The 8,238-nt window shown below is 48.2% G+C and overlaps 1 pseudogene; it reads right to left on the reverse strand.

Annotated features, from left to right (window-relative positions):
• Nucleotides 1–738: 738 nt before the first annotated feature.
• Nucleotides 739–2,184, reverse strand: LOC103635148 (probable protein phosphatase 2C 12; annotated as a pseudogene).
• Between the last annotated feature and the right edge of the window lie 6,054 nt (nt 2,185–8,238).

An 8,238-nucleotide genomic window follows, 5' to 3' on the forward strand; every position in this document is an offset into this window, starting at 1 on the left:
CGTGTAGATCCTTTCATCTTCTTTCACACGTAAGTCCTGCGATCTCAAATTTCTTGTGGCAGAAATCCAAATTCTTAGAAAAACTATTCTCAATATGCTTTGTATCTCTCACTTGATCATGAATTTATCTTGATCACGAATTTATCGATGGACCTCCACTTCTCTCCCTAGCCTAGGGGTTTAAACAATACAAATATTATCCGAGCATCCAACCATCAAAAAATGTCAATTATCGGGTTGGATAGTTTTTTTGGATATCTGTGACGTATCTAGATTTTCGAATTTGGATACGGATAGTATAGTTCGGATTGCAGATACAACTCATATCCTTCGGATTTTGGATATCCGGATCTTCCTGGATATATCTTTCTGGATAGTTGTGTGTATTTTGACGATTTTCTGTAGAAAGAAACTAATAATACATATATAGCCCTAGAAATTCATGAAATGTTATCTCTACTTAATCCTTAAGACGATAGTGTAGACTAGGCACAACTATGCCCCCGCCTCCATCCCCACCGTCCGATTGCGATGCCATCCTCGCTTGCGCCTAACGCCGGATCCGCCCCCGCATGCCTCGCTCCTGCTCTCGCCCCAGCATGCCTCGCTCCCGCCCCCGCCTCCATCCCCGCCATGCGCGCAACCGCCTCCGCCCAACAACCATGTGGGATCCTCGCTAGCGCCTAGCGGCCGTCGTCCAACAGGGATCCGCCCCCGCATGTTCAATCCAACGATGGATTAGGAGGACTCACGAGGCACATTGGGCTTCTGGTCGGTGGTGAGCTGCATGGCCTTCAGGTAGCCCGTCTCCGACACGGTCACCAGCACGGCCGTGGAGTCGCCGAGGTTGGCGACGACGAGGTCCTCCCCCTGCTTGATGGCGCACACGGCCGTGGTGCCACTGAAGCCGCAGTCCACCCTAGCCTGGACCCCGAGCTCCCTGTCCATGGTCTTGAACGCGTTGACGCAGGCCTCCCGCCACACCTCCAGCATCCGCGCCGGCGCCAGCGACGACGACGACCGCTCGCTGCGGCTGCCGTCCGTGGACGACGACGCCGCGGGCGACGTCGCTAAAGGTCAGGTCGTCCCCGTCACCGTCGGAGCCCAGGAGCAGCGCGTTCCGCTGGCTCAGGATCATGAAGGGGAGGTGGTCCCTCGCCAGCTTGCTGACCAGCTGCCCGGCGGACACGCCGTCCTCCATGCCGAATCCCTAGAGACGACAGATGAATCATGATCCAGGATGCTAGCCACCGACGGTCCGTACGACGTCGACAAATTAAAACTCTTGGGTTGTTTCGTCGTCGTAGCAAACCCCAAAAAAAACGGCGCAGAAATTCGAAACAGGAATCATCGTGATCTTTCCACCCTAATCGTACGGTGAATTGGTTGTGGTTGCTGTGTATTTACCCCCACTGTAGTACGGTGAATTGGTTGTGGTTGCTGTGTATTTATCCGACCGTACGGTGAATTGGTGGTGGGTGGCTGGTGTGATTGTTTTCGTACTGGTAATTGGTAGGACAGTTCCTGGAATTTCTTGACCTCCCAGTTCAGTCCCAGGTCAAGCGCTTGGGCAAGGACCGCGGCGTTACCCCCGCGAGGAAGAAAGACCAGCAGAGAAATCTCTGTACCATCGATGCAAGGAAAAATGAAGTACAGTCCGTGGAGTAAATTTTTTTGAAGGGATTAATTTTTTTAACCCAAACAAATAAATCTCTGTACCAGCAGAGAAATTCAGAGGATTGTTGAGACAACATCGAGAGCACCCCCCTCAATCAAGAAGCACCAGTCCGTTGACAGAGATTCGGTTCGGAAACTATTCGCACAAATAGTGGGTGAAGCGAAGAAAATAAAGCAATCCGCAGAAGAAACGACAAAAAACCATCTTTTTTGCTCCAGAAATAATGGTCGCTAATGATTGACGAAGTGAAAGCTCGAAGTGAATCGAGGCATGGCGGAAGAGAGATCGTGAGCGAATGAGTAGACAGGAGGAGCACGAACCTGGCAGAGGATGACGACGTCTTGGTTGGGCCCCTTCTTGCCCTTCTGCGAGAAGAGGGAGGCGGCCACGACCGTCCCCTCCCCTCCCCCGCCGTCGCCCTACCCATCCACCACCACGTACACCACGTTCTCGTCCGAGTCCTCCTCCTCCTACTCCACGTGCTTGGACGATGCGCAGATCCCCATAGCAAAGCAACCGAGAGCATACACCCCTCCACTGGCTGGCTGGCTGGCTCAACTCAGGCAACCGTCTCCCCTTCGCCTTCTTGGCGGGAGCACAGAGCTAAGCAACGGAAGCGTTGGCGGCAGGTGGCAGATGCGCTCGAGCTTGCTCACAATGATGGCAGCGAATCGCACAGGGATGATAGAGTGGTGGCCGGTGGGTGGGTGGGGGCGATGTGAGCCGCACTTGGATGCGCCGTGGCTTTTCTAAGGTGTGGAGGGCAAAACAGTGGGTGGATTTCCGGTGGTGTGGTGCGGTGCGGTGGCAAGCATGCTCGTTCGTGTGATGACCAAGTTTTTGGCGCGTTTTTTTATTATCATCTTTGCCCCGTGAAAACGTCCCCACGGCTACGGGAAGTCGTGCTCCGACTCTATTTTTAAGTGGCAACATACAATTCAACCTGGTGTTCCAATTAACTTAAAAGAGTATTTTCTCCGTACCATCTTCTTAGCAATTTCAATTTTTTCTATGATTTCTATTGTATTTAACTTAGTTGGCAAAACATTATTCTATAGGCTTAACACCAGCTACCTTATCCTACAAGCTATGGCCATGTGGGGGAATGATAGTCGAATGAAATTTGTTAGGGTGAGTGGAGTACGTTCCTTTCATATTCAAACATACATTCCAGTTACATAATAAAATGTTCTCTTATATGTCTTATGTGTAGGGTGCAAAGATTCTTCGGAGGAACTTTATCGAACTGTTAAGTTACGAGGACAATTCGTGCAGATATGCCATTCCAACAAATATACAACAGAGAGTTAACAATATTGTTAAAAAAGATTAGATTAGTGTACAAGGTGTCAACATATTTACTTATGATTAAGCATTATATATTTACTCTTTAGAAATAATTTGTGTGATTTCATTTCAATCTATTTGGGTATACACATTTATATCGTTCTGTATCTATGTTTAATAATCACATATTTTGTCGTCACTATTGTACTCACGCCGCCCGTCGCCAGGGCCCTAAGTCCATTGGAGGGTCGCAATTTGTGTTCCGTGGCATCGCACGGAGACGTTCCTAGTGGAGACATAATATGCCCAACATATAATCCTCAAATATTTGGACCACAAATTCCACAAAATACGAGCGTTTCTTTCATTTCACTTCCACTTGTTGCGTAAGTTACACATGAAATCACTCTAAGTATCCAACATAATCAATACTTCAGTAGTCTTATAAGATGTGTATATTTGATATTATATTCTTATAAAATGTTTATTAGTACACGTAACTTATTTGTAATTTTTGGTCGACACTAGAATATTTTATGAATTTAATTGCATTTTGATGATTTTCTAAAAAAGTAATATTACACAAATAACCTTTAATTCCATGAAATTTTACATAGGCGCAACATTTATCCATATATAATCCTAAAAAATGTTTGGACCATAAAATCTACAAGATGTCAACTTTTCTTTCGTTTCACTTTCAGTTGTGAATTACACATGAAATCACTCTAACTATCCAAGTTTCAACACAATCAATATTCACTTTATCATTTTCATATGAGGACTTGATGTTATCTTCTTATAGAATGTTTATTAGTCTTGGTAACTTATTTGCAATTTTGGCTAACACTAGAATATTTTATGAATTTAATTACATTTTGATGATTTTCTGGAGAAAGAAATTAATAATATATAGATAGCATAAAAAGTTTATGAAATTTTATGGAGGCACAACATATGTCCACATATGATCTTAAAAATGTTTAGACTAAAAGATTGGCTAAATGATTACAATAACCGTGTTATGTGTGGAATGGTGTTTTACACGATATCCAACAAAAATTCGTTACTGACGATATTTGTGCCTGAATAGTTTGCACGTTGCTATCCGTATTTGTATTATTCGTATCCGAATTCAAATCTGAATAAAAATATGAAAACAAATATGATTTCAATGATATATGTTCGTATTCAATTATACCCGTACCCTAGCCCACCAGCGCTCGCTCGCAACTAGAGCGATGGCTAGAGCTGAGGACCTATGCCGACTATGCCCTATTCTACAGGGTGGCCTTAAATACAAAGGAAATACTCTAATTTAAAGATTAGAGCTAGTGTTGCTCTAAGGTGTCTACAACAACATCATTTATATATGTCCTTTACGATCTCTTCTACAAGATTCCCTCATTTATACCTTTTTCCTCTTCAGGAGCGACCTATATATCTCATCCTTTATACATAATTATCAATATTAGATATAATGAAAGATCCCTTGTGGGTTTTGGTGTTTTGGATGGTGACACAATTAAAGGTCTTACTAGAGTGTTAAGTGTTGAATAGGTTCTAAGTGAAAAGTCTAAAAGGTTCAACACATAAAGACAAAAGTGATGGTCCATATAAGTTGAATTCACAATGGATTGTGAACATCACAAGTAAAGTTGAAGGATAATTGCTTATGGGAGTCTCGATGTTCATAACTTGGAGACAACTGGTCAACCCAAGGATGGAGGCAAGGAAAGCTTTGAGGTACCAAGTACACATGAGAAGGTCAATGTAACACCCTAAATTTGGGGGTATAAAATTTCTTCTCTAATATCTATCAAATTTAGGTGTTACCCCTTTTCTTTTCTCTATAGATTTCTTCTCTCTTCCTTTTAATAGAGTTTGTTTATTTATTTGGGAGATGTATTATTTCTTTAGTATATTAAAACCTATGGGAGACATGAATTGTTGCATCATGCTGAGCTTAAACTTTGTTTTTGGTTGATGCACATGTTTGAAATATTTAAATTTGAATTTATAGTTTGGTTGGATTTGAATTCAAAAGATAAAATAAAAAGAAAAGGGAATAGAAATTCAGAAGAAAAAAACCCAAAACAGACCAGCCACCCCTCCCTCTCGGCCTTTCAACCCATCAGGCGCAGCTCGCCCTCGCGCGCATCCACCCTTCCCTCCCTCTGCCCGTTGGGGCCGACCTATCGGTGCCGCTCCCTTCGCGCATGTGCCCCCGCTCTCTCTACGCTGTGGGCCCGCCCCATCAGCGTTGTACCATTTCAGCCTCGAGCGCGCTCGCGCCTCTACGCCATGGGCCCACCCTGTTAGTCCCGTCTTCCCCGCAACCGCCGCTGACCCATGCATGCATGCATGCCGAGAAGTCCAGCCACGTCGCCTACCCATGTCCCTCAGCTCCCTTTTGAGTCCGCCCGCACCTGCTCTCGGTCTCTCTCGTGCTCAGTCACCGCCGCCCGAGCTCACCGGAGAAACGCGCCCGTCGTGCCGTCCACCCGAAGCTCCAGACGCCATGCCGAGAATCCCCGAGCGTCGTCCCAAGGTGAGGAACATTTCCCCGTGCTCTGGTTGCCCTGATTATGCCTTGTCGTAGTGAATTCGCGCTCGCCGGAGCTCTGCCTTGCCGGTCTACCGCACTCGCACGATGTCTGGTCGATTTAGCCCCGCCTCACGACTGTGCTTTGGCTCTAGGTGTTCCCCATCCCTCACCCAAGGTCGTGCCAGCCTTGGCGCACCCAATTCCCGCTCCCCGCGGCCGGGATTGCTTGCCAGAGTAACTTCGACTCGCCTAGAGCGCCCCCTCTGCCATCCACTCGCTTCCAGTCACGTTCTCACAGCCGGAACGCCGCCATCGAGTTCGCTGGGCTCCCCTCACTGGTCCTGACCAACTCTGGTGACCCCAGATCCCCCGGAGTCCGCGCCTACCTCATCTCCGGCGACTTCACCGCCATGGACGGGAGCAGCGTCGACCACCGTGTTGTTAACCCCCTTGGCGTCTGATGCCAGCCATCCAGCCCTGATCCAGCGGTCTAGATCGCTGGATACCGCTTCGCGTGGGCGCCAATGCCCCTGGGCCCCACTCATCGGCCGCCTGCGCCCCTGGCGCTGGGCCTAACTGGTTAGCCCTCCCTCGCCCTATGCCGCCGACTGCCCTGGCCCAGCTGTCAACGCTCGCTCACGCCCCCGCGCGTGCTCGCTCGCAGATCTCATCTCTGCCGTTGATCTGTGATCGGATGGCCGAGAGCGCCTGATACCACTTCGGTTGGAATTTTTGTTAAAGAGCCACTCAGGTTTCCGAAAATCAACCCGCAGTCCATTTTTCTTGCGCCTGAATTTGGGGTATAAAATTTCTTCTCTAATATCTACCAAATTTAGGTGTTATCCCTTTTGTTCTCTCTATAGATTTCTTCTCTCTTCCTTTTAATAGAGTTTGTTTATTTATTTGAGAGATGTATCATTTCTTTAGTATATTAAAACCTAGGGGAGACATGAATTGTTGGATCATGCTGACCTTAAACTTTGTTTTTGGTTGATGCACATGTTTGAAATATTTAAATTTGAATTTGTGGTTTGGTTGGATTTCAATTCAAAAGAGAAAATGAAAAGAAAAGGGAATAGTAATTCAGAAGCAAAAGGAAAACCCCAAAACAACCCAGCCACCCCTCCCTCTCGGCCTTTCAGCACATCAGGCCCAGCTCGCCCTTGCCACGCTCGCCCCTCTGTCCCTCTGCCCAGTGGGGCTAACATGTCGGCGCCACCCCCTCTCTCTCTGCGGTGCGGGCCCATCCCATCAGCGCTGTACCGTTTCCCCCTCGTGCGCGCCCGTGCCTCTGCGCCGTGGGCTCGCCCGGTCAGTCCTGTCTTCCCCATAACCGTTGTTGACCCGCATGTTCACGCACGCCGAAAAGTCCGACCACATCGCCTACCCATGTCCCCCAGCTCCCTTTTGAGTCCCGCCTGCATCCACTCTCCCTCCGCTGCCTCATTTCACCCGCTCTCGGTCTCTCGCTCTCAATCACCGTCGCCCGAGCTCGCCGAAGAAGCGTGCCCACCGTACCGTCCACTTGAAGCTCCAAACACCGTACCGAGCCTCCCCGAGTGCCGTCCCAAGTTGATGAACCTTTCCCCATGCTCTGGTTGCCCTGATTTTGCCTTGCCGTAGTGAATTCACGCTCACCGGAGCTGTGCCTCGCTGGTCTGCCGCACCCGCATGGCGTCTGGCCGATTTAGCTCTGCCCCATGCCCATGCTTTGGCTCTAGGTGTTCCCCATCCCTCACCGGAGGTCGTGCCAGACTTGGCACACCCGATTCCCCCTCCTCGTGGCTGAGATTGCTCGTCGGAGTAACCCCGACCGCCAGAGCGCCCCCTCTGCCATCCACTCGCCTCCTGTCACGTTCTCACAGCTAGAACCCCGCCATTGAATTCGCTGGGCCCCCCTCACTGGTCCTAGCCATCTCCGACGACCCCAGATCCCTTGGAGTCCGCGCTTGCCTCGTCTCCAGTGACTTGGATGGGAGCAGCGCCAGTCGCTGTGCTTTTAACCCCCTGCCTGATCCTAGCCGTCCAGCCTGATCCAGCTGTCCAGATCGCTGGATACCGCTTTGCGTGGGAGCCCCTGCCCCTAGGCCCCACCAGTTGGCCGCCTGCGCCCCTGGCGTTGGGCCCGACTAGTCAGCCCGCCCTCGCCTTGAGCCACTGACCACCCTGGCCCAGCTATCAGCACTCGCTCACGCTCGTCCGCAGATCTGATCTCGGTCGTTGATCTGTGATCGGATGTCCGAGAGCGCCTGATACCCCTTCGCTTGGAAATTTTATTAAAGAGCCCCTCAGGTTTTCGAGAATCAACCCACATTCCATTTTTCTTGCGCCTGAGTCCCTGGTTTCTTGCATAGAGACCCCTGGACTTTATTTTAATCAAAGAAATAGGTTTTATTTAGGGGTTTTGAATTCCAAAACACGTAAATTTCATATCTTTTGCATATGAACTCCAAATTGGTTGGTTCGGATTGCAAAATGTTCATAATGTTATACTCTCTATCTGTTTAAATTGTATTCATTCACTGTTTTCATGTCTCAATTTTGTGGCTAGTCTCTAGGTTAATTTAAAGTGATAGAATATTTACTAAAGGAGAATAAAAGGTAAAACCCTAGTGAATATTCATGTGCCTAAATTTGAAGACCTAACCTCATTTAATGTAATCCCATCCCTGGAATTAATTTATTTAAGTAAGTAATTTATTGAGATAGACTTAGTTAGAGAACA

The sequence above is a fragment of the Zea mays genome, chromosome 8 (genome assembly GCF_902167145.1).
Source record: "Zea mays cultivar B73 chromosome 8, Zm-B73-REFERENCE-NAM-5.0, whole genome shotgun sequence".
NCBI lineage: Eukaryota > Viridiplantae > Streptophyta > Magnoliopsida > Poales > Poaceae > Zea > Zea mays.